The sequence below is a fragment of the Rhinopithecus roxellana genome, chromosome 3 (assembly GCF_007565055.1).
Source record: "Rhinopithecus roxellana isolate Shanxi Qingling chromosome 3, ASM756505v1, whole genome shotgun sequence".
Taxonomy (NCBI): Eukaryota; Metazoa; Chordata; class Mammalia; order Primates; family Cercopithecidae; genus Rhinopithecus; species Rhinopithecus roxellana.
The window spans coordinates 71,287,373-71,313,804 of record NC_044551.1 but is presented as its reverse complement, the minus strand read 5'-3'; the positions used below and the strand labels follow the sequence as shown (position 1 = coordinate 71,313,804).

Sequence of the window (26,432 nt, the reverse complement as noted above, 5' to 3'; positions counted from 1 at the left end):
TCACTCTATCTATCTTGTTCCTGCTCCTGCCATGTAAGACAGCTGCTCCTTCTTTGCCTTCTGCATGATTGGAAGCTTCCTAAGGTCACCAAAAAGCAGAAGCTGCTATGCTTCCTGTATAGCCTGCAGAATTGTGAGCCAATTAAACCCTTTTCTTTATAAATTACCCAGTCTCAGGTATTTCTTTATAGTAATGTGAGAACAGACGAATACACAAGTAAAGACAAGATTTTTATACAGATGATTTTGAATCATTTTTCTCCATAATAATATTCAAAGATAAAGTGGGCTTAAGCTATAGTAAAAACAATACTTTTTATTAGAAAAAAGCAATACCTAATGGATGATGAACTACAGAAACTTACAAAATTGACCTTGGGTTTGAAAGTATTCATGGGCAATGCCCTCCCTGCAAACAAAAGTTTCCACAGGCAAGTTAGTTTGACTTAGGTCAAATGTTTTAGCCTCTCTTAGAGATTCATGATGCATATTAGCATGCTAAAAGTTCAGAAAAGGAAGCACACTAAAAGACACATTTTTAAGGTTGTTTAACCAGAAGTTTCCAAATTCATTGACCATGGGATATTTTTTTCACTTTATACTTAACATCCCATAGAAACATAATACTTGCGTTAATATTGCATTATGATAACAAGACATTGTGCTACAAAATTTGTAATGTCATCTTTTTCTTCTGGCTTTTGTACAGCTCAATCAGTAGGGGCAAAGGAAAGGAGGAGAAGGAGACTAGTGCCTTTTTTTTTTTTTTTTTTTTTTTTTTTTTTTTTTTTTTGAGCTGGAATGCAGTGGTGCAATCTCGGCTCACTGCAACCTCTGCCTCCTGGGTTCAGATGAATCTCCTGCCCCAGCCTCTTGAGTAGCTGGGACTACAGACACCCACCACCACCCCTGACTAATTGTTTTTGTATTTTTAGTAGAGACAGGGTATCACCATGTTGGCCAGTCTAGTCTCGAACTTCTGACTTCAAGTGATCTGCCTGCCTCAGCCTCCCAAAGTGCTGGGATTACAGGCGTGAGCCACTGTGCCCGGCTGACCAGTCCATATTATTCGCTTGTTTCTAGAGAACGATGCTCACTTAATGATAACTGGTTGTATATAGCTCCACCTTGGCTCTGAATCTGATCACTGATGTTGTGGCTAACAATAGTTAACCTCTGGATGATGAAGATCGAGTTGCAGCCTACACCCACATTTTGAAGTTGCTTAAATTTGGACTACTCAGGAGACACACAGATTCTGCAGATGTGAGCCAGTCACAGAACACTAGGGTTTATTCATTTTCAAAGTTTCCAATTTTTAGTTCAGTGCTTCGTACATAAAAGAGACTCACAAATGGCTTTTGAGTAATGAATGAATACACAAATGAATGAATAATTGTGGTAACTATTTTTGCTCATGAGAAAAGGTAATTAATTTTAAGACCAGTAAGTATTGCGCCAAATCTAGGATAAATTTTAAATAACACAATAGCCTTAAAATTAAACAAGAGTTCCTTTATTTGTTCTGTGGAGATTTAGCAAGTTATATCTACTTTTGTCTGAATTATACATCCTGAAAAAATGGCATCTTCGTACAAAAATTGGCTAACGTTATTAAGTAACTTTGTCCTTTAATTAGGCAAGCCACTTAATCTCTTTGTTTTCTTGTCTCCTGCAATAGGTGAACTCTAAGTTCTAAAGTGTCCATGAATCTATTCACTTATAAATATGATGCTTTGTACTTTTTTTTTCTTGCAACACTGGGAAAGTGCATCATGTTCATTCTAAAACACAGTCTAAGTCCAGACCGAAAGAGCCTCAGGAAAGCACAGAATTCCAAAATGTTTTGCAAGAAAATCCTCACTCATTAAAAGTATGCTCATAAGAGGAAAACAAGAACTCTATTATATTTTCCTACAGAAGAACTGTATGAAGGCCTCTTCACAGAATCTCAGCAAGAACAGCACTCTCTTCTGGGACAGTCTTGATGAACATGGGCCACCTTGGGAACTGATGACTTGGGCAGGTCCCCAAATAATCTTTAGGTACCTTTGTAAGCAAACACTTACATGTACTTATTAAATAGCAGCCACTGTTCTAAATGCTCTACCTAGACAAATTGATTTAATCCTAACTACAGCCCTAAGAACTGGGTGGTATTATTATCTTCATTTTACAGATGGGTAAGTTGAAGTATAGCATGCTTAATTATCTAAGTGTTATGGACCTATTAAATGGTAGGGAATCAAGATAGTATGGGTCCAGAATCTCTGCTGGTAACCCCTCTGCTATACTGCCAGTCAGGATATCATCTAGTCATTGACGAAGGCTGAAACAGACTAAGTCAACTGACACTGATTGGGAGTCCACCATGTTAAATGCTGTAAAGAACTGAGGGGGAATAAAATGATGGGGTCCTCATTACTGCACTTACCCAGCTAACAAATAAGCAACACACTCTAGGCAGAATGAAATGAATATTAAAATAAAGATTCTTGGGAAAGAGAGGTAGAATTTGATCTAGCCTTGAAGAATAGAATTTTAATAGAGTGGAAAGGCAACATTTCAGGTTCCAGCAACAGTGCGATTTTAGGGTGTGCCAATTAGGCTTGTCTGCCCAGATTGTAAGACACGCAGTAGGGCAGTGGTTCCCAACATTTCTGGCACCAGGGACCAGTTTCCATGGGAGAAAATGTCTCCATGGACTGGGGTTGTGGGGGTGATGGTTTCAGGATGAAACAGTTCCACCTCAGATCACATCATCAGGCATTAGATTCTCATAAGGAGTATGCAACCTAGATCCCTCCCATGTGCAGTTCATACTAGGGTTCACACTCCTATGAAAATCTAATGCTGCTGCTGATCTGACAGGAGGTGGAGCTCAGATGGTAATGCTCACTTACCTGCTTGTCACCTCCTGCTGAGCAGCCTGGTTCCTAACAGGCCACAGGCCGGTGACCCCTGCAGTAGGGGATGACATCTGGCTCTTGAAGAGTCTCAATGCTATGCTGAGTCTAAATGTCATTGTGAAGGCAATAAGGACTAACTTGACTTCTACTTTGGAGTATAACTCGAGATAGAATAGTGGGCTATAATCTAAGCAGGAAGAGTGAGGAATTAAATCAAGGCAGTTTCAGTGACAAGTGTAAAAATGGGTGATGTGGTACCAGGATGTTGCGATATGGTGCCCAGACCTCCCCTTCAGTAATAATGATCAGATTATCCAAGTCACTGGGAATGCTGCCAAAAGAGGGCCTTTGGCCAAGGTCATGACCTCTTCCTGGGATGGTGGCATGAATGACTGATCATCACTGCAGGTGTAAAGGCCCCTAACTCTCACCACAGCTTAGGACAGCTGTGAAGGGCCATCTCAGCCTCATAACTCACCACATTGCAGTTGAACTTCTTTCTCTGCCCAGTTGTGCTTTCTTTCATTCTCTTTGACAAGCTTCTGTCTCAAGAACACTCCGAATAAACCTCCTCCACACTAATCTCTGTCCTAGAGTTTGCATCCTGGGACACTCAACCTGCTTCTGATGGCTGTAAAGTGCATTATAAAAACAAAACCCCCAGTTGGGCATGTATGCATGAATGTAGCAAATGAAGGAGAAGAAAAAGTCAAAGATCATGCCCAACCAGCATAGCTAGGAGGGTGGTCTTAGCCAGCACGGTCACTCCCTTGACTAACTATACTCAGCCCCTCAATGTGGTGTCTCTTCTTGACCCCTATAATCTACTCCTCACACATGGGGCAGAGGGATTCATGCTCCAAATCTTGCCATCATGTGCAGAAGAAATTCAAGGGTCCTTTATCCTGCCTACAACATCCCACCTAATTGACCTCCCAGATACTTCTCCAACCTCCCTGTGCTTCTGGACTCCAGCCACACTGACCTCCCTGAAGTTCTGGAACATGCCAACCATGTGCCTGCTCGTCCCCCAGAAACTCTCATAGGCCCTTGTCTCATTTCATTTAGCCCTCTCTGCTCAAAAATTCCTTCTCAAGAAGGCCTCCTCCAACTACTCCATTACCGTAGAAACCGCTGTCATTCTCTATCCCTTTAAACCCACATAATTTTTTTTCCAAACCACTTATTGCAAGTTGCCATTGGCACCTTATTTACCTACATGTTTACGTATGGTCTCTTTCTCTCTCTAGAATGAGGGCTCCATGAGGGCAAGAACTTTATCATCTTCACTGTTATATACCTGGTCAGGCACATAATTTGTACATGAGTTATTGAAAATGAGAGTCATAGGAGAAGTATGTTTTCAGAAGAAAATATGAGTTCGATTTTGAATAGGTTGAATCTGAACAGCCTTTACAACAAAGCAGTCAGATCAGATGTTTAGAAGACAGTTACTCACAGTACCTAGTCTCTGTGAGGTGTAGGGAGAGAATGAGCTAGAATAGCAGTTTCCAAGTTGCTCTGGGGGAATATTAGGCTCATGGCAGGCTCTTTGAAATACAGAATGGTTGGGCCAGGCGGTGGCTCACACCTGTAATCCCAGCACTTTGCGAGGTTGAGGTGGGCAGACCACCTGAGGTCAGGAGTTTGAGACCAGCCTGGCCAACATGGCAAAACCTCGGCTCTACTAAAAATACAAAAATTAGCTGGGCATGGTGGTGTGCACCTGTAGTCCCAGCTACTCAGGAGGCTGAAGTAGGAGAATTGCTTGAACTCAAGAGGCGGAGATTCCAGTGAGCCAAGATCATGCCACTGCACTCCAGCCTGGGCAACAGAATGAGACTCTTGTCTTAAAAAAAAAAAAAAAGAAATACAGAATGGTCATATTCTTTCAATGAAAGAAAAACCAAACAGGTTTAATAAAAGAAAAATTAATAAATAATGGATAAGAGAGGCAGATGAAGAGAAAGAGAATGAGAGACAGAGAAAGAAGGGGATTTATTGGCTCATGTAACAACAATGTCCAGAGGTTCAGGTTGGACAAGATCCAAGGACTCAAACAGTGATTCCAGAATTTGGTCTCTCTCCATCTCTCAGCTCTGCTAGTCACTTCTCTGAGGGTCTGCATTCTCAGCCAGGCTCTTTCCAAACAGACCACATGGAAAGTAGATCACCAGAACTGGTTCCAATTCCTTCCTTTCAACGAACGCAGTGAAAGATGGTGCCTCTTTCACAACAGTTCTTAAAAACATTGAAGGAATTGGACCTAAGGAGCTGGTCTGGCTTGAGTCCTGGGCCCAGAGGGATAAATGGTATGATTTACTTAGACTGGGTCATCTCTGACACTGTGCACTGCAGGTTCCCAGGAGTTGATGATGTGCCTCTCTTCCCAACTCCATGTTCAGTGATTTCACCTTGGTAGCTTGAAGTTGGCCATGGTACGAGTGGCAAATGCTGGAACCACGGAAAATGGCAAATGCTACAAATCAAGGATTTTCTTCTTTTTTTTTAAGAATTGGTTGTTAACACTTATCAATGAATCACCTGTCATATGAACATTTCTAAAGCCAGGAATGGGGGACAGACTCATCAGAACTCAGGGACTAAGCGTGAGGGATGGGTGGTTTCCCACAGGGCAATCTAGACATTGTTACTAGGAAACGGGAGAATGAATGTTGGGAAGTGTCCTCCCATATATTATACTATTACATTACACTATGTTATAATTGAGGATCCACAATGAACTAAGGGTTCTAAAATGGCCTGTGACTTATAAAGCTGTTTAACTCAGTGTTACCCAACCTTCTCTGATTAGAAAGTCTCTTTTTTCATGAACTTCTGATTAACTTCTCAATGCCTTTAGAAAATAATGAACAAGAGTATAGAGATATTAATATAAAAGAAGGGAACTAACAATTTTTATGTAGATCTATTGCTGTGTTAGTGGCTGGGGGAGAAAAGATCCTTTATCGTTTTCTCTCCCTTGAATAGCAAATAGAAAATGCTTAAAATGAAGAAAATATTGATTTTAAACCAACTGATATGACTGCAAACTTTATCTTAACTTTGAGCGACTAAAAGGGATTTAAAAATCAAAGGAACAATATATTTCCTATATCTTTTAGGCTGAATATTATATGTTAATTCTAATATTTTTACGAGCTGTAATTAACCTTCAATCATTCAGAAATCAAATACTCAGGCTTTAAGCATGTATATCTAAATCTTCATCTAGTGCTATGATAGGAAGAAAAAATGAAAGACAGAAAGCAATGAAAAATTAATTTTAAAACAGTTTCTTTTTTGGCAACTCAGGCTAATCAAGGACATTCTGACCATGTTTTGAGTCTTACTATGTAAGCTTCATAAGAGTCTTCATAAGACAAAGGGCTTTGTGTCACTTACTGTTGTTTCCTTAGCATGCATATGTATTAAGTACTCAATAAATATTTGTTGAATACTGAGTTTTAAAAATCAACAATGACACTGGGCGCAGTGGCTCACATCTGTAATCCCAGTACTTTGGGAGGCCAAGGCCGGGGGATCACCTGAGGTTGGGAGTTCGAGACCAGCCTAACATGGAGAAACCCTGTCTCTACTAAAAGTACAAAATTAGCCACGCGTGGCGGAGCATGCCTGTATTCCCAGTTACTTGGGAGGCTGAGGCAGAAGAATCACTTGAACCCAGGAGGTGGAGTTTGCAGTGAGCCGAGATTGCACCATTGCACTCCAGCCTGGGCAACAAGAGCTAAGCTCCATCTCAAAAAAGAAAAAAAAAAAATCAACAATGATGACAGAAGTATACTTTAATTCCACGTGATGCTTTATCATATACATCATCTCATTTCATATGTTTTGTGGACATATGAAGGCACTGTTTGCCCTTCCCACCTTCCTTCATGTGGGAATTTACCTTCCCCCAAGAGCTATGTCACCATCTGGGACTTTATATTCTTTTACGTGACCTTTTTCCCTTCCCTTTTGGCCTAAATTAGTTAGGCAATAGCTATGCTGCCATTTGGAACTTAATATTCTTTTTCACGATCTTTCCTCCTTCCTTTTTTGCCTAAATTATTGAGGGCTGTATTTCTACCACTTGTAGGAAAGGAATCGTCATTGAACAATTTTCATTGTTATATCTGTAATACTGAAAACTATATTAATGGAATACTGATATGCTGTGTTCTTCAACTGAAAATTTTTATTTTCTAAAGATAAAGTATTGAACATCCAGGGCTCAATACTGAATATAAGTCTAGTACAATTTCAACAAATTCCTTACTAAACTGCTGTGCAAAATATAGATGAAAGCTCATACCTATAATCCCAGCACTTTGGGAGGCCAAGGTGGATGGATTGCTTGAGGCCAGGAGTTCGAGATCAGCTGGCCAGCGTGGCGAAACCCTGTCTCTACTAAAAATGCAAAAAATTAGCCAGGCATGGTGGCAGGCGCCTGTAATCCCAGCTACTCAGCAGACTGAGGCAGGAGAATCACTGGAACCTAGGAGGTGGAGGGTGCAGTGAGCCAAGATCGCACCACTGCACTCCAGCCTGGGTGAAAGAGTGAGACTCTGCCTAAAAAAAAAATTATATATATATATATACGTATATATATATAGAGAGAGAGAGAGAGAGAGAGAATACATATATATATATACACACATACAGATATATATGGCATAGACAAAAATAACGCTCTCTAAATCCAATGGAAGTGTCTAGGGATGCTCCTGGCTGTTGGTGGTTTTGAATATATTACTTTAAGGTTGAAGAAAGGAGTAACCCACGAGAGGTGAGTAGCAGAATGAGAATCTGGTCATGGGGAACTGGGTGTGGTGGCTTACACCTGTAATCCCAACATTTTGGCAGGCTGAGATGGGAGGATCCTTTGAGCCCAGGAGTTTGAGACAAGCCTGGGCAACATAATGAGACCCTGTCTCTACAAAAAATAAAATTAGCCAGGCATGGTGGTGTGTCTGTAGTCCCAGCTACTTGGGAGGCTGAGGTGGGAGGATCACCTGAACCCAGGAGGTCGAGGCTGCAGCGAGCTGTGATGGTGCCACTGCACTCCAGCCTGGGCAGTAGTCTCAAAAAAAAAAAAAAAAAATCCAATCATGGGGTCTCAAAGCAGAAGAGAGTAGTGTGGGCAAGGGGGATGGGCTGGTCCTACAGAGACACAATTCTGCACTCAAACAACACCCACAGGAAACAGCAAGTCTCTATCTCAACGAGCAATACAACCTGAAACAGGAATGTAGGAGAGAAAGAATTAGATTCAACCCAACAGAGACAAAGGACAGGAGCCATTTGGACTAAAGAAAGACAGAATTCAGAGCATGTCCTTTGGGTTGAGAAGAGCCTTTGATAGCACTCAGTCAAAACCCAACTTTGTCAAAGCCTCACTCACAAAGGCACTGTGGTGTAGGTGAGATCCTAGTGAAGCTCCTGAAACTAGAAGCGGTAGGAGAAGGTTCAGTGGCCAGCACTGAAGTGGAACGCAGCGTCCAGGAGTGAGGAGTGTGGGCTCTGGAGCCAGACTGCCATGGTTTGAATCACACTGTTGTCAATAACTGTGTGGCCTTTGGCAAGTTAGTGAACCTCTTTGCCTGACTTGTAAATGGAGATGACAACCCTCCCTGTAACTTGCAGGGTTGTAGGGAGGATGGGCTGAGTTGGAAGACAGCACCTGGCATGCCATAAGTGCTTAATAAATGTTCAATGTTTTCTAGTGATTATGAATTCTGAGCCCCATTTTTAGTCAATATCTTCTAAATCATTATAAATTGTGATGACTTTGGAATTAAACAGACTGGTGCGTGCATATCTTTGTTATTTTACTCCTTTGAGCTTTGGTCTCTTCACCTGTAAAGTAAGACTAATACCTACACATAAAAAACACAGAGAAAGTGCCTAGCATGGGGACTCTTTATGTTAATAACCAATTAATATTAATCTCCCAACCTGAGAGTCACCTGCACAGCTATGTTTCTCTTTTCTAAAGTTAAGAGAAAACCCAGTCAGGTTAGACTCATTGGAATAGTCCAGGTCAAGACCACTTGGGTGGGTAGAATGGAATTCTACGTGAATTCACGTTTGAGTGGGATACCACATTGATTAGGGTAGTAGCAAGGTTTCTGTCAGCCCTTTAAGTCTAAGACCCTGGGAACAAAATAGCCAGAAACACAAGATTTCTTGGGTGTGTCACAGAAAAAAATTCCAAGCTGCAGACTTTCCCTTTGAGAGTGGTGTCCTCAGTTACCTTAAATTCCAGTAGAAATACCATCCACAGAAATGTCCGTGTTTACCAGGGCTGCCATAGTGATGGCTACTTTTGTTTTCCCGATATGAGACCCAGGCAGTGTTCTAGATTAGGTACCCGAAGAAAACCATGGGGACATCACTGTTATTTAAATTAATTATTTAACTGACTAGTTATTTTTCAGCTACCCAGTGTTTCAGAGACCTTGAATTATGCCTATTGGCAAATGTGTAACCACTGAAAATTCTTCACAGTCAGAAACTGGAAAGAAAAATTCACCCCTGTAGTTTTAGACTTTTGGTTTTGTACATAATATTGAAGGCTGTGGATTAAGTGCATTATTTAGAATAATATATTCAGGATTTAAGGAATTTGGGTTCAATTTTGAACCACTCCACCACCCCTGGCTGGACCTCAGCTCAATCCCTTAATCTTTTGGCTTCTTTCTCCATCCGCACAAGATGCCTCTGGCAACGCATTGAGTGCAGTAGCATAGGAATACATTCAATAATGGGCTTAATATCACCACTCAAAAGGGAGTAAATTGCTTTTTTGTGGGATCCATTAGCTTAACTGAGAATATTAGCCTAGTATTCTGGATGTATGATGGGCTATAAGAAAGAAGGTAGCATCAATTTAAATGTTTTGCTTTGCCTCCCTAAATGACTCTGGACAACAGATAAAGAATAAGGGGAAAGAAAGAAAAGCAGGGACAGAGGAGAGTGCTCAAGAAGTCAAAAGGAAGAGGTAAAGGGATGGAGGCTCAAGGGCTAAGAAGTGAGGTATAGGTGAAGATGGAGGCGGAAGAGAAGATGGGAGAGGCAAGAAGGGAAACAAGAAGATTCCTTAGGGATAGGAAGAACAAGAATGTGAAACGAAGATTCCAATCAGATAGAAGTTCATCGGGACAACCATATGGAGAGGGGCAGAGCAGAGTGGATGGGCAGGGTTCACTCTGGAAAGAGAGGGTTTGCTAGGGCTGTCTCCCTCCCTCCTGTCACTGGCTCTCTTCACATTTGCGGTGCCCCCAGGATCCCCAACACTGGGCTTTTGGCTCAGAGAGTTGGCTTTAACAGCTGTGCCATTTAGTCTCCCAAGAGTATAAGAGGTCTCCAAGACCCAGGAGGTTAAGCAAATGTTAGGGGGTTATCGGGGGAAAGTGTTCTTACTTCATGTTCTTCAAATTAAACAGTGAAGTGAAGTCATAGAGGACATGAGGTGATGGTAAACAATACAATGGAACCAAAGAGAAAATGACTGCTTTATGGGTATCTCAGTAATACCAATTTACTCCTCATAATTCTCTAAGCTTTACTCTGTAAGGACAATTGGGGGCTAGAACTGCCTAATCATCACCCCACTCCCAAAGTAGGCTCCTGTATTTGCTTTGATAGATTTAGGAGTGGTAGTAGAAATCATAATGATAACATTCACAGCAAATATTTATTGCTTACTTTGTGTCAGGCACATATGCACACATCCTTCCAAAAGGGATTTCAGATGGTCTACAAAAAGACAACTTCTAAGAGGGGAGGAACAAATAGACATATATACCTTGGCTGAGGAAGGCTACAGTAAATTTGATACAGCAGTAAGTGGTTTGATAGGAATTAATTCATTTTGTCATCTCTACAACCCTATGAGGTAGGTACTTTTAATAACCCCTTTTTATAGAGAAGGGAACTGGGAAAACCAAGATTTCATATTACATCATTGGCTTGACTTCAAAGGCTAGGGAAAACAAAAACAAAACAAAACAACTGTGGTAAGAGTCTCACTACTTACTTTCAACAATAGCAATTTTGAAGTTAATTACCACACAAAAAAAATTAGCTCTGTATGCCACCAAAAGATAACCAAAATTGTTGTTGTGTAGTGTCCCTCTTAACTTAGATATGTGAGTATCGCTCAGATAAGTACCCTTAAGACAAATTCTTCCCAGAGACTGGGTCAGGAAAGGCTTTCTCCTGATGAAACTGTAGGACTCCTTCCACTTGACAATGAGAGCTATACAAACCTTCATTTCCCCTATTACACTGCTATGAGGAAGCTTGGGCTCAGTTTTATGCTCAAATACTATTGTTTGTCTCAGCCAGAATTTCAACTTGTCTTTTTTAAAAAATATTTGTCTTTCATTGTAAATAAACCACCTTAAGTCCCTTTTGGAAGAAGGCATGGTATAAATAAAACAAAAGATAGGCTGGGCGTGGTGGCTCATGCATGTAATTCCAACACTTTGGGAGGCCAAGGTGGGTGGATTATAGGTCAGAAGTTCAAGACCAGCCTGGCCAAGATGGTGAAACCCCGTCTCTACTAAAAACACATAAAAATTAGCCAGGCATGGTGGCGGATACCTGTAATCCCAGCAACTCGGAAGGCTAAGGCAGATAATTGCTTGAACCTGGGAGGCGGAGGTTGCAGTGAACCGAGATTGCACCACTGCACCCCAGCCTGGGCGACAGAGCAAGACTCTGTCTGGAAAAAAAAAAAAAAAAAAAAAAGACAAAATGCAATCCTGCTGGGGCCAAGCTAGAGACATAATTTATCAAATTACTGGACATAGCACCCTGAAATCATTGCATCTAAAAGAGAATATTCTAAACAGAATTTTGAGCTGATACTATTTTTTATGGTCTTTGTCATATTTTTCATGTCTCTCAAATAGCATTCCAAACCACTTTGGGTAAAGAACATAAAATCTAGAGAAAAATAACTGATTACTCTCAAATGTCTTCATGTTACAGGGATATAATTAAAGTTTTGAATCTTGTCCAACACTGTGCTCCAAAATAAACCAATTTAAGTCTACATTTATCAGTCAGCCTTAAAATGAAAAACAGTTTCACTCATTTCAATTATTCACAGGTTAATAAACTATGCTTAATTTGTAGATTTTTTTTTTTTTTGCTTCCAAAATTTATTCCAGGAACATAGCCATATCTTCTCCTGCTGACTGATAAACACTATATATATTAGATCACGCATAAAGAGAAGCCTATTTAAGGGTCAAGATGTAGGTAATTTAATGAAAAACTCCCATCAACTCAAGGTTGCTGTTTCTGTGAGTAATTGATCCATTCAAAAAACAACGCGTTTCATTTCCAGAACTTTCATTACAGGTGTGATTATGATTTTTGTTTCATTTGAACATTGCTATATAATGATGCATTTCAAATGCAATAGCATTTGCAAAAAAGAAAATAAATTATCAAAACAAAAACAGAAAGAAGAGCCAGTAGCTGGGAAGAAGATCACAAACGTTTAGCACAAAATAATTAAGAAATCAGTTCTGCTTATCCAGCAAGTACTTACAGCTCAACATTTTGCTACTTCAGTCCCATTCAATTTTAACTTGTGACAAAACTTACACTTTTACTTCTAGTTTTGTGACTTACTCTATTTCATTGTTTTATTTATTCAACAAACACTAATGGAGATAAGGCTCGTTGTATTATGCAATATAAGCATCAAACAGAATACGTTCTTGTTCTGATACTTATTTTGCAACTTATATTTCACTTATATTTCACTTCATGAAACTGCAAAAAGTAAACATTACATAAATTAGAATTTACAACATAGACTGGTCTATGACAAAGTAAGCAAAAATAGTGTCAATCCATGAGACTTGAAATTGAGATGAAATTCCTTCAGGAGTCCATATAGATTAATTCAGATTTTTATACAACAGATAAGAAAAATTTATTCTTGACAGCACAGACAGCAGTCAGGTGCCCTAAGCTGGGTTATGGCCTGGTCAAATATTGCTAACATATATTTAAAGCTCTTGCTTTGTTACAGAAATATAAACTCTGTTTTTTCTCATGAAACAGTGCGTATACTGCAACTCTTCAAATTATACCACAGTATGGTGTAAGGAATGTGGTGTTCCTTAGAAGCTGCGGCAAATTCCTAAATTTCTTACCTGTAAAATGGGTATACATGGAAGGTAGGTCTTCTGTGAAGCTCACAGCATAAACTTTCGGGCATCTTCTCTAGGCCTCCATTCCAGGCCTTGGCAGGAGCCTTGGCGATACATTCACCTGGTCATGCGTTTATGTACAATTTGCAAAAGCAATATCTTGTCACCACAATTAGCTGAGACTGAGGTTTCTTTCCGCTTGGACTTTCCCTCTGTCCTTTTCTCTTCTACTGGGTGGTGCTGGGGCAACCTGGACATGCTGTGTGATATAGTCAGGTTTTGTGTTCCTACCCAAACCTCATCTTGAATTGTAATCCCCACGTGTTGGGGAGAGAAGTGATTGGATTATGGGGACAGTTTTCCTATGTTGTTCTCATGATAGTAAGTGAATTCTCACGAGATCTGATGGTTTTGTGTTTGGCAAGTTCCTCCACTCACAATTCTTTCCTGCTTCCTTGTGAAAAAGGTACTTGCTTCTCCTTCCACCATGATTGTTAAGTTTCCTGAGGTCTCCCTAGCCATGTGGAACTGTGAGTCAATTAAGCTTCTTTCCTTTATAAATTACCCAGTCTTGGGCAGTTCTTTATAGCAGTGTGAGAACGGACTAATACACAGTATTTGCTTTTAAGAGGACCACCCAAATTGCATAAATTGCAGGCCCCACAAAACCTGCATCACCCCCCCAAGTATGAGAATAGTACCGATTTCACAGGCGTGCTATGAGGATTAAGAGGTAATGGACACATGGTGTACCAGGTGGATGTTAGCCATTATCACTACTCCAAATCTCCATCTATCTATTACAGCAAGGCCACAGAAACGAGCATTTTATGTAATATGTTTAAAACTAAATTCTTCTCATGGAATGGGATTTTTCAACCCCAGGCAACAGGGCCACACAGGCCCTAGGCTTTTTTGCCTTCGTTGAGCCCCTTACTCCATTAAATATATATATACTTAAGATCGTATTAGTACAAAAACAAATATATTAATTTTATATTAAAATACTTTCTTAAACCTAAATATTTTTCCTTCTGATTTGAAAAGAAATTTTTTTTTGTGGGCCTCTAAAAATATTGTGGACCTTAGGCACTGTGCCTAATGGAAAAGACAGTGACAGGATTGTGCAATATGAATAATGATAAATTTCCCAAACCATCAAGGACTCAAGAAAAAGGGTAAACATCTTAAATGGGGTTGGTTTCAAGTACCTATAACAGAAAAATGTTATCCAAACAAGGTCTTAGGGGTAACAGGAGGCGTTTTTAGTGTTCAAAATACACACATGGATGGAGTTGGCCATTAGGACACTAATAGCGACCATATCTAGCTGTGAAATACATATTTTTGTTTTGGGAGTCTACTTTTCAATAAATGTAGTTTCAGGTGTTTTGTTGCCCATTTAATTACATGATCAACAGGGAAGAGTTATTTTACAAAACAAGCTTCATTTTGCCAATTTATAAATTGCTTTGTAAATTCATCCAAAGGTCTTTAAAAAGCACGTTGGCCTTGGTGCTGGTGCATCACATAAATCACAGATGAAACAAACAAGCCGGTTTCCTACTCAAGGTGTGTCTGTAGTCCTGACTGTGTGCCAGGGGCTCTATCTGGCACATTTCTTAACTTTGCAAAATTAATTGTGCCGAAGAGAACACCATCAAACGCGTCCGGCATACAGCGTAAACATCTTCAGACCGCGATCCTGCGCCATCAAACGCTCTCCAGCTAATTTCATTTGGTCATTACTCTGGAAGAAAACCGAGGCCAAGTGAAACTGCGGAAACGGGAACAATGTACGGAGGAAAAATCTCACCCCATTAAGGGATCCGTTTCTGCTCCGCACAAATAAGCCCACCCCGCCTTGGAGGCAAGACTAGATGGCTCCAGGATATTCTCGGCGCGCCCGCGGGCCCTCTCGGGCAGGGGAGTCTCGCACCCAGCAGGAGGGCGGTGACGCGAGCGGCGGCGCCTCGGCCCTGGGCTGTTTAGGTAATTCGCAAAGTCTCAACAATCATCCCCCTCTCCTAGAAGCTGGTTTTCGTGTGTGCAGTGGTAACAGAGGCGGCGAAAACACCGTCCCGCGCTTTCCTCTCCTCAAGGCACTGTTTGCAGCGGCAGCATTCGGAGAGCCGCGGTCCTCCCCGCAGGGCCGTCGTGCACTCGGCCTTTCGCGAGGATTTGCCTGGGCTCGGCCGCCTCGCTCTCCCCTGCGCTTCCATGACCTTCTGAGAGCGGCCTCACCACCGTAGGCTCGGAGGAAGCACCACCCTCGGCGTCCGGGGCCCGTGGCGCGGTCGCATTCCTCCAACTGCCTGGAGCAGCCCCGCGGGCGCGCGGGCGCGCGGTCGGGGATCGGCGGGGACGCGCGGGTTGGGGCGGGGCCGGGGGCAGGGGCGGGTCAGGGGCGGGGCCGGGCCCGCTGCGCCCCCAGCCGAGCGGCGTGCAGGCGCCGCCCCCGCGCGCCGCAGTCCCGGCTGGAGCGACTCAGCCGTGGTGGTGGCCGTTAGTGTTGCTTCTGGGCGGCTCTGGAGGCGGCGGCGGCGGCCCGCGGGGTTCGCAGAGCGGAGCGGGCCGCCCTTCGCCCGTGGCCGCCTAGAGCAGCCTCTCGCCGGCACTGGGGAGGCGAGACGGCGGCGGCGGGTTGTGCCCGGCCCCCTCCTTGGCGGCTCCTGCCCCCGGGCGGCTGTGGGCTCTGGGCAGCCCCAGGGCGGCGGCCGAGGCGACAGAGCCGGCGGCCGGGGATGGCAAGATAGCGGCGCGGGAGCGTACCGTGAGTGCCGGGGGCGGGTGGGCGCGGCGCGGGGCAGGAGAGCCGCGGAGCCCCGAGCGGGGTCCCCAGGGGCGGCCCGGGCGGGGTGGGGCAGCGCTCCCGGCTCTGCTGAGCGTACTAGGGGAGTGACCCCGGAGAGCGCCGCTCCGGGTCCCGCCGCTCTCCGCGCGCCCTTGGGTCACCCTCGTGTCCCGGGGGGCGCGGACTCTAGCACCCAGAACTTCTGCCCCACGCGCGGCAGTGAGTTGTGAGGCCAGAGGTTACCTGGGGGATGGGAGGGAGCTTGAAATGTTTTTCTTTTGGAGAGGTGACCTGCCAGGTGATTTCGTGCCCCTGTGCTTCAACTCCTCTTTAAACCTGTTCCTCGTCCTTTCTGTAAACGTAGTGCATTTGACCTACCTGTATTTTTATGTGCTTACTTCCGAAGGTGATATACTGGTTAAATCCAAAGTTAAAGTGTTGGAGGTCAAAGTTAGGCTTTGTGAAAGATGCCATTTCTGTTATGTTGTGTAAAAGCACAAAGCTGGATTCAGGAGTTCTGAGCAACGCAAAACTGCACATCACGTGTTCTGAATTTACATGATTAATCTGAATTAATGTGATTTTGCCCCCCCCCCACATTCCGCCACCAAAAATATATGAGGTCTTTTATTTGCAGTTGGGTATCTTTGTGTTCCTTTTTGAATGTGTTTAGTGCAGTCAAATATTGTTATAACCTGCACTGTTATTGAATGGCATTTATATGGAAATCGGTTCTTTGCATTTCTTTTTATGTGTCTTTAAAAGATACATTCTTTCAACAGAAAAGTTTCAGTTTGAAGTTTGCCTTCCGATTCGTGTTCAGTTTCAGATTAGTTTTTAATTTTAAAAAGTTATTTGCTTGAAGTAAGATTAATGCTGATATAGTAGTATCGTTTAGGCAGGGGTCCAGAAATGGTATAGAAATTATATTTAAAGCAAACCTTTCCTTTTCTCAAGTGGATAAACCAAGGAGTTTTTTCAGCGCAGATGCTACTTGCCCTTCCCCTTACATGATTATTTTGCCACAGATCTGAAATTACATTTCACTATTACCAGAGGGTTTCTTGTCTAAGCCTGGCAGAGAAAAGGAAGCCTAAGTATAATGTGTTTTTAAAAGCATGAGACCGTTCTTTTACTTGTCTTTTACGTTGACTTTCTGCTTTATAGTCGGGTGCAACTGTTCATTTGGAAACTTCATTAGGGAGTCAGTTGCAAGCTCAATTTAAATATATGATGTGTTCTCAAGTTGGTCTGAGCAGCTATTTCCTCTCCAAGAATTGAATTGAGACTTCTTCGCTTTGTAATAGGTGAGATCACTAGCAAGCCTCTGATTAGTGGAGACTTGAATTCTCTTCTGGGGAATGAGAATCAGGGACTCTGTTGTTGAAGGAGCAACACTTTTTTGATTTTTGAAAAATTTGCTTCTGAATGGTCATCTTTGACAAATATGTTGGTAATAGTATGCATTATTCTTCTGTTAATTGTGCGGCAGGTAATCTTTTCACAATGGAGAAGATTCAATAGATATAAAAGATACAGAGTAAAAAGTATACCTCTCTCTCATCATGTTCCACAGCTACTGGCTCCTTGTGTATGTCTTTCCAGAGATAGCCTATGCTCATTTTGTATGTGTAAACATTTTGTATGTGTTCTTTTTGTTTGTATTCTCAAAGATGAGGTCCCCCTGTCCCTCTTCCCTCCCCAGAGTACTAAATCATGGCAGTCTCCATTGGTATCTGAGAGAGCCTGCCTCATTCTCTAACAGCTGCTGAGTACTCCATTAGGGATGGACCATAATTTATTTAGCCTCTTTATTGTGATATACGTAGGTTGTTTCTAATAATTTGCTATGAAATTGTAAAGCATTAATTTTTGAGGTTTTTAAGTGGATTTGGTTATTCCCAAAGGCCTAAAGGGAGTAGTCATTTGTTTATATCATCTTCCAGGAAATAAATGTGCCTTCTCCCCAGCGTGCATTGTTTGCTTCTATATAACTTCACAGTAATCCATAAGAGTCTTTGGCATCTTTGCTATGAAGTGGGAGCCATGATGGTCAGTAACTAAAGTCATTATTCCTTGGGTAACAACTTGGCTCTTTGTTTCAACAAAAGAAAAGAAGGAACAGATATGCATTTTAAAGAATAATCTGTAGGAAAAATTCTTAAGTGTTTAAATATTTTTGAACATAGAGAGGCAGCTTGTACCTTTGATTAAATTGAAGATGAGGGTAGTTTATGTTTCATAAAATTTGGTTGACATTAGGCACTCAAATCCCTGCCTTCTGTAGATTATCACCAGTATCTTATATTTTAATGTTAGTATAATATGGTTACAAATTTTATAGTTTATGATAGGGTTAATATCAACTTTTAAGGGAATGGATGCTTTTAAAAAATATTTAGCTCTTTTCTTTAAAATGAAAAAATTGGGGTCTCTTGTCAGCATGCTTTTGAAAAAGAGTAAATTATAAAAGTAATGCTAATGCTAGGAATTGAGCCTGATACATTATACAGCTTGAACATTAGCCAGTGTTGAACTTTAGTATTTCATTATGCTTATTTTTGAGGGCTATTTTTAGGACTAGTGTAAGCTATGATAATCTTTTAAAACATATACATATATAATATATATATAGTTTAAATGGTGCAAACACCCCTTAGAATTTAAGGCATTCTCTTGCCTTTTATTTGGTACCTGTTGTGATACAAAACTGCTAACCTTGTGTATATTTGTTCTTAAATAGGTATTTATTGGGCATCTGTTAATATTCCAGATAACTTTCCAGGGACTAAATTATGGCACTGCACAGGGCAGACAGACCCTCCTATAATCTCAGTGAAGGAGATGGATAAAAAGCAAAGATGCAATAAGTGATAGTGACTAGATAGTGCTAAGTGCTGCAAAAGAAATAAAGCAGGGTTGCGTGGTAGAATGGGACAGGATGTGGGCTGCTGTTTTACTTAAAGTGGCCTGAGAAGCCTCTCTGGGGTGGAGGAGTCTGAGCTGAGAGTTGAATGAAGGGAAGAAGCCTATGATTTTGGAGATCTGAGAGAAGAGTGGCTCAGGCAGAGGGAAGGGCAAGTGCAAAGGCCTTGGAGCAAGACTGAGCCTTGCATACCTGAGGGACAGAGGACCGCCTCTGTGGCTGGTGTTGGTGAAAGGAAAGGGTAGAGCTGCAGGCAGGAGAGGAGTGGGCTGGGGTTGATGCCCATATGTGTTGCATATGTCAAGAAATGTTTACAGAAATGGGAAAGATGTGAGTGGTGGAGTTCCTCTATAGGCTGGAAGCTCCAGGGGGCTAGGAACACATCTGCTTGTTACCCATTGTATTTGCAGCACCAGGAACCATCTTCATCACATAGTGGGCTATGAATAGTTATTGAGTAAATGAATACTTAGAGAATTTACAAAATAATCTTACCTGCTTTTGGTCAAAATACTTAGATTTGGGAGTCTTTTAGTTTTCCAGCTTGGCTCTGGCCTTTGACATAGGCAATTGGTTATACTGTTATCACTTTTCTTTCAAATTATCACTTTAGTTGGAATATTGCTTTAAGTCGATTACACTTGACTGCTCTTCCATGAAATTCAAGTGTGAAACCTTAAAAACAAACCCTTTTCAGTAAATTATAGTGATTTATGAGAGATTTTCAGAAAGATGAGTATTTTTATCTTTTATTTCTGTGTAATAGCCATTTGTATAAGGGTAAGATTTCAAAGATGCCTTGTGTGTGTGTGTGTATTGAATGTTTTAATTCTTTGGGCCAGATGACAGACTAATGAGTAGATAAAATATATGTAGGTACTTTTATTCTCACAGGAGAAATGTGTGCCTGCCCTATAGGGAATATCAATAATTTGTGGCATTTCCTTTTCCCAACTTCTAATCTGTCATTCTAAATAATAATTGAAAACTTGGGAAATGAGTTTTATGCCAAGCAGTTGTTATAGATGTCTAATAAGAATCTACATCTTTCTCTTGACTGTGTCTTTTGGACTCCTGTTCCATATTAGAAGTGTTGTGGTCTTCCAGAATGATGGTTTTTAACTTTTTTGTTTCCTATCTTAAGCGATTAATACCTTAGCATAATAAGCTGTTCCTACTTATGACAATTTTATTTCCAACTGTTTCTCTTAAGTTCTGTGCAAGTTATATGTAAAGGAGGGTTCTTTAGATCCTTACTCTTCAGTAAAGAGGCCTATGTCCTTTTGTCCTGATACAGCAAAAGTTCTTCAGTAAAAGAGTAGAAACACCTACCGGTTGGGGTAAATTTAGAGGCTTAGATGCCTGAGTTAAAGTATTTTTACCAATTCCTTTACCTTTCCTTTTGTGAAATAATGGAAATTGCAAATTTGTCTTACGTTGTCTAAAATGACAACACATGCATTCTTACAGGATGTTGCTGCTATTACTGCTCAGGTGAGCAAAGCTTGTGTTTTGGAGATACTGTTCTACGCTTTCATGTTGGAAGTTGAGGAGAAACTTCTGGTAGGTGTATTTTTTCTATACTTTTGCACAGAGGTGAAAATCTTGGCTTCCAATCATTCTTCTGGTTTATAAGGAAGATACAGAGAAAGAATTGGAATCATTGTATATGCCTAGAATGGGGAATATGTATCTATATTACTAAGCGGCAGTATCCTTAGAGGCCACAAGGCGGTGATATCACTACCTAAAGTGTATGTGTGGTGCTCTTCCAGAGACTGCCTTGGAATACTGAGGCCTCTTGCAATACCTTCTTCTAACTTCTCCCGAAAGTGGGCTTCTCCAAAGACACCCTGAATCTGAAGACTGTTGAATTGTGGTAGCAGGAACATCTGGTGGAAAATAACAAGAGGTGACAGAAATGCTAATGGGGCAGTGAGATGTAGACTTCAGGCAGAATTGTTGTACCTGTTGAGTTGGAGGTAAGGTGAGTGGGAGAGAGGTGGGAATCACCAGCAGGACTTTAGGCTGCAGCCCCTGAGGACACCCAAGTGCCACGGTAAGCACTAAGGCGCCTGCTACGTGGGGATAGGATGCCAGCTGTTTCTGTGCAACAGGCCTGGAGACCCACAGTCATGCCATGCTTCTTGCCTTAGTGTTTATAGTACAGTACAAAGGTGAAAGAGGCAAGACCATTGCAGAAACATCTCCATAGAAGCAGTTAAAGTTAGGAGCATACATTTTCTTCTAACTGGAACTTCATCCTACACTTATTCCTTGAAGTTGCCTAGATCACAGTTTTACTGTAAATGTAAAATTGTTCTTTTGGGAGAATCTGATTTTGTGGAAAAACTATATAGAGCTTAAAATGCAAAGCTCTTATGAATAATAGAAAATTAAGCACTCAAACAAAAATCAGGTGAAGTAGATAACTTGATGGAAAGTTGGAAGGCCCTTCAGATCCATCTGGTCAGCTTCTTAAGATAAAGAAACTTAGACCTAGAGGTGGTGTTATAATTTGCCAAATAATCCAGGAGTCCTGATTGGCAGTGTAACCATGATTTTTGGACTCTTGACTGCAGGGTTCTGAACTCCTCTCTAGAACCAGCGGCTCCTCAAGGGCAGGAACTTTTGTGAGATTTACTACTGTGTCCCTAGCATTAGAACAGTGTCTAGTCTATAGTCACATGTTTGTTGAATAAGTGATTATCTAAAGGAATTTTAAGAACTTCAGATTGCCATGTTAGCTATAAGACAGTACTTACACAATCTGAAAGAACATACCATTTTATGAGTTTCTTGTTAGAAAAATAGAACATGTTGCTATTAAAACCCAAACTCTTAAGCCAGACAGGCAAACAAAGGTGCAGTGGTTTACATCTTAGCTTGGTACCTTTTAAAGTCTGTTATCACTGGATTTTCTAAAGTCATTCTGTTAAGTTCAGCCTACTGGTATCTGGTATCATTAAGTTTTATATTTTGTATTTGAAAACAGATGCTTTAAAATCTAGCATTTATTGTTTGAATTTTTCCCTGTTTTTTTTTTTTTGTTTGTTTTGTTTTTCAGATGTGCTTTATCAATAGCTCAGCTATTTTAGAAATTTATGGCCGGGCACAGTGGCTCAAGCCTGTAATCCCAGCACTTTGGGAGGTCGAGACGGGTGGATCACGAGGTCGGGAGATTGAGACCATCCTGGCTAACACGGTGAAACCCCATCTCTACTAAAAAAAGAAAAAAAAAAAAAATACAAAAAAACTAGCCGGGCGTGGTGGCGGGCGCCTGTAGTCCCAGCTACTCGGGAGGCTGAGGCAGGAGAATGGCGTCAACCCGGGAGGTGGAGCTTGCAAGTGAGCTGAAATCCCGCCACTGCACTCCAGCCTGGGCGACAGAGCAAGACTCTGTCTCAAAAAAAAAAAAAAAAAAAAATTTATGGCCCTATGGGGATATGATTGTTTAAAAACAAATCTGGTCAACTGGAGGGTTTTGGAAATTGTCACTTTCAAATGCTGTTGGTGGGTGTTTCAATTGTTATAACTTTACAGGAGGGCAATTTTGTATTACTCATCAGAAGCCTCAAAAATGTGCCCCATCCCTTAGTCAGGCATGTTCACCGCTAGGAATCTAAACGAAGGAGAAACGATAAAGCATGTGTACAGAGACCAGTCTTCAGCAGTGGTTATAGTGCATGTGTGCACCATACTCCTGTCAATACCTTTCTCCTCGCAGTGATTCTTAAGAAGCTTACTTACTAGGGTGTACCAAAATCTGGAGGGAGGTCCTCTGAAGTTTGGAAGAAACTCACTTCCAGATTCTAGTGACCTCCACAAAAATATACATTAAAAAAAAAAAAAAAAAAACCCTCCTCTAATTTGCAAGAATGATTTTTGTAAGTTTTTTTTTTTTTTTTTAAGACAGAGTCTTGTTCTCGCACAGGCAGGAGTGCTGTGGTGCCATCTCGGCTCACTGCAAGCTCCGCCTCCCGGGTTCAGGTTCGTGCCATTCTCCTGTCTCAGCCTCCCGAGTAGCTGGGACTGCAGGCACCTGCCACCACGCCTGGCTAATTTTTTGTATTTTTAGTAGAGATGGGGTTTCACTGTGTTAGCCAGGATGGTCTCGATTTCCTGACCTTTTGATTCGCCTGCCTCGGCCTCCCAAAGTGCTAGGATTACAGGCGTGAGCCACCGTGCCCAGGCTGTAAGTTTGTTTATAATAGTTATAAACTAGAAACACCTTAAATGCTCAATAATAGGGGGACTGATTAAATGAGCTGTGGTACCTACATGTGATAGAATACCCTTTCTTTAACAGTGATGTAGAGGAACATTTATAGATGTGGAAAGATACTCAATATTTGTAAACTGAAAAAGCAGATTGTAAAACAGTATGGGTAGGTTGATCCTTGTTTTTGCTTATGGAGTGTGTGTGTGTGCATGCATGTATGTGTGTGTACAATGTTCTGCATATTATGTGGGAAAATGTCAGGAAGACTATAGGCCGAATGTTAGATAATACTGTGTTTCGTGTGTTGAAATTATAGTTGACTGTTACTCTTTTTACTTTCCTGAATTTTCCACACATAAAGCATGCCATGTGGTAAAGAGTCTTGGATCAGATCCCATTTCCCATTTACTACTACTGGTTGTGTGAACTTGGGCAAGTTTTGTATTTCCTTATCTGTGAAATGGGGATAATAATATCCAGCTCACGGTGCCCACATGTAATATTTAATAAATGTTACCTTCATCTCACTGATCTGATATGGTGATTAAAGCCAGTATTCTATTCTTAATAATACAGGATTTCCAAGCAGAATAAGTGTTACATAAGTTTTATCAAACTGTCATGGAAAGCATTTCAGGGCATTCTGACAAACTATTTTGTTGCTTCTGGTCACTGAGAAATATTTTGTCGAGTTTTATTTACTTTAAAACTGAAATGCCTTCCATTGCCAATACGTTTTATTTTGAATTGAAGGCATTTTTCTTCTTCTGTTGTTGTCTTGAGTAGTCCTGTATACATTTTTGAAGGTCAGGGTCTGATCTTCCTTTCATTTTATAGAGGAGTTAGAGTGGGATGTGAGTCATTAAAGTCACTGTTGAGTGCCTTTTCTTTGACAGGCACTAGGTAGGCATCAGATTTGCAGCAGTGTCCTGGACAGACATGTCTCTGCCCTGTGAATGACATATGGAAGTGACCAGTGTGGTTCAAAGCCAGGAGGCCCACTCAATAAATAGATGGTTACTACAGTTAAGTATCAAGTAGTCCTCATTTCCTTTCCTCTGATTTTAAAAGGAATTTTGTTGTGATGTTACATTTTACTGAACACAAACATTGCCTCCTGCGTATTCAACGAACTACTGTATATGAGGAACATACTGTTATTTCACTTTGTTGACATTCATGAATGATTTAGTGATGACTTATGTTATACAAGTGTGAGAATATCCTAGGTTAATTGGTTTAAAATTGCTACTGTGTATCTTCTGTGAAGGATAATCTTTCATTATCTTAAGTATAACCTCATGCCTTTTTGAGGTTATCTTTTGTAAAATTGTTGAGAATGAGCTCCTCCTAACAAATCTAGGATGCATGAAATTTATGGCTATCCCACTTGAGAAATTCCAGCGCATGATCTTACTGAGAGAGAGTGGCAATAAAGCATTTACAGTCGTGTACCATATAGTGATGTTTAGGTCAATAACAGACCATATATATGATGGTCGTCTCATTAGATTATGATACTATATTTTTACTGTACCTTTTTTATGTTTGGATACCCAAATACTTCTGTTCTGTTATAGCTGCCTTCAGTATTGAGTACAGTAACATGCTGCACAGATTTATAGCCTTAGGAGCAATAGGTTATTATACCATATAGCGTAGGTGTCTACTAGACTATACCATGTAGGTTTGTGTGAGTACACTCTATGATGTTTGCACAACAACAAAATTGCCTAACGCAAATCTCAGAACTGTATCCTTGTCATTAAGCACACATGACTATATTTAAAAATAATGTTTCCATTTGACAGTGTGTAAAACTACATTAGTTTGTAGTTAGTTTTATGTAGGGACAATTTTTTTAAGTTGGCAACTGTTGTAAATATTTTGATAGCAAGTAGACTGTCAGTAGTCATGAAATATATGTCTTGGAACCTTTATGACAAATACCGAGCTTGCATTTGATTTTCCTCATACAGCCAAATAAAAGAAAGAAAATTTCTTGAGTTGTGTTTTCATGTTCCTGTGTAGAATTCATGGTAGGATAAGTTACATCACTGATTGTAACCAAAAGCAAAGTCACCATTTTACTTCTTTTTTTTGCTTGAATAAATTAGCCATATTTTGAGAGGGTGTAGGTTAGGGGAAGAACAAATTTAGGAGAGTTATGAATCAAGAATCATTTTTGGACATAGTTTAAGATACCTATGAGACTTGCAGGTGACAAGTTGAACATGTATCTGAAGGAGACAAGACTTGCAAGTGACAAGTTGTACATATAGATACGTATTACTTCTATCTCTCTCACATTGTTCTACCCCATACCATTGCCTTATGTGGACTTTACTCCCCTTGCCCCCACTGAAACTGGCAGTTAGCTTTCTTTTGCGGGGGTCGGGGATTTACTTTTCACAAAGAAACACTGTATGAGCTGCACTGAGTATGTAATGGTGACTGGAGAGCAACCAAACTGTGTTGACATGTAGACATTGGGCCACTGGCTAGACTTAGGACTTTGCCAACTCATCCTTTCCTGAAGGCCAGCTTCAATAAAATTACAGATGACGGTTTTGAAACTTTTTCAACTTACAAATAGTCAAAGCTGTGAGTGCTGTACTCAGTTCTTTCCACAGGCTGCATTGCTGGAATCAGAAACTCAAATGCTTACAGGGACAGTGGACGTTACATAAATGGCAGAAGTGGACCTGGTCTGCCGTTTGTCTTTATGCTTTTGATACAGAGACAATCAGAAATATGTCACTTTCTTTTTAACACTACTGCAAGATAGACAACAGTGATAATCTAGATGGTAAATGGCAACTGAAACTTGTCTCAGTTTTGAGGACCAATAAGGAAAGGTGAAAACTATGAAAAACTCTAGAACACATGTTCTTAGGAAGGAGTGACTGCTCTTACCTGGAGTTGATTATTGTACTGTGAGATGTGGAATGAGTATTTCCAGAGCTTCTTAATTTTGATTTTTTTAAACACTCTTTATTTTGTAATATTGACAAATAATTCAAGGATTTTAAAATTTTGCTTGTTTTATGTATATGGTTCAAAGTACCCACATGTGGGTACTTCTATGAAATAGGTAGTAGCTGACACTTATGGTGAGGTGGGATTGCCTAGAGTAAGATTTATATTGAGCAAGAATTTATGATGACTTGGGCAGTAGTGAAACCAGCAATCATAATTTTTGTTTCATGTTAATAATTTGATATTAGATTATCTACTTATTTTTCCAACAAAAATGAATCCTCCAATTTTAATACCACTGGAGGACAGGATTTTCGACATTATGCATCTAATAAAGTGAGGAGACAAAAAGGTAGTCCTTTTTGGTATTTTTATGGCCATCTCACAATATTGGCCCAGCTTATTAAGCATTTTTTTGTGG

At 40.8% G+C, this 26,432-nt stretch overlaps 1 protein-coding gene and 1 long non-coding RNA gene across 6 annotated transcripts in view; one reads left to right on the top strand and one right to left on the bottom strand.

Moving 5' to 3' along the window:
• LOC104665754 overlaps positions 1 to 13,439 on the bottom strand; it is a 114,214-nt gene extending 100,775 nt beyond the window's left edge. Inside the window, exon 1 of the long non-coding RNA XR_748456.2 lies at positions 13,094 to 13,439. This is a non-coding gene — a long non-coding RNA (uncharacterized LOC104665754). The remainder of the gene's footprint in view (positions 1 to 13,093) is intronic.
• Positions 13,440 to 14,749: 1,310 nt separating this feature from the next.
• Positions 14,750 to 26,432, top strand: part of LIFR (LIF receptor subunit alpha) — a 76,545-nt gene continuing 64,862 nt past the window's right edge. For 3 of the 5 annotated variants that reach the window (XM_030927543.1, XM_010367663.2, XM_010367661.2), the window contains exon 1: positions 15,560 to 15,863. The gene's annotated coding sequence lies outside the window, so the exon portion shown is untranslated. Of the gene's footprint in view, positions 15,083 to 15,559; positions 15,864 to 26,432 lie in introns of those variants that run through there. The other 2 variants (XM_030927542.1, XM_010367662.2) reach the window with 1 other exon arrangement.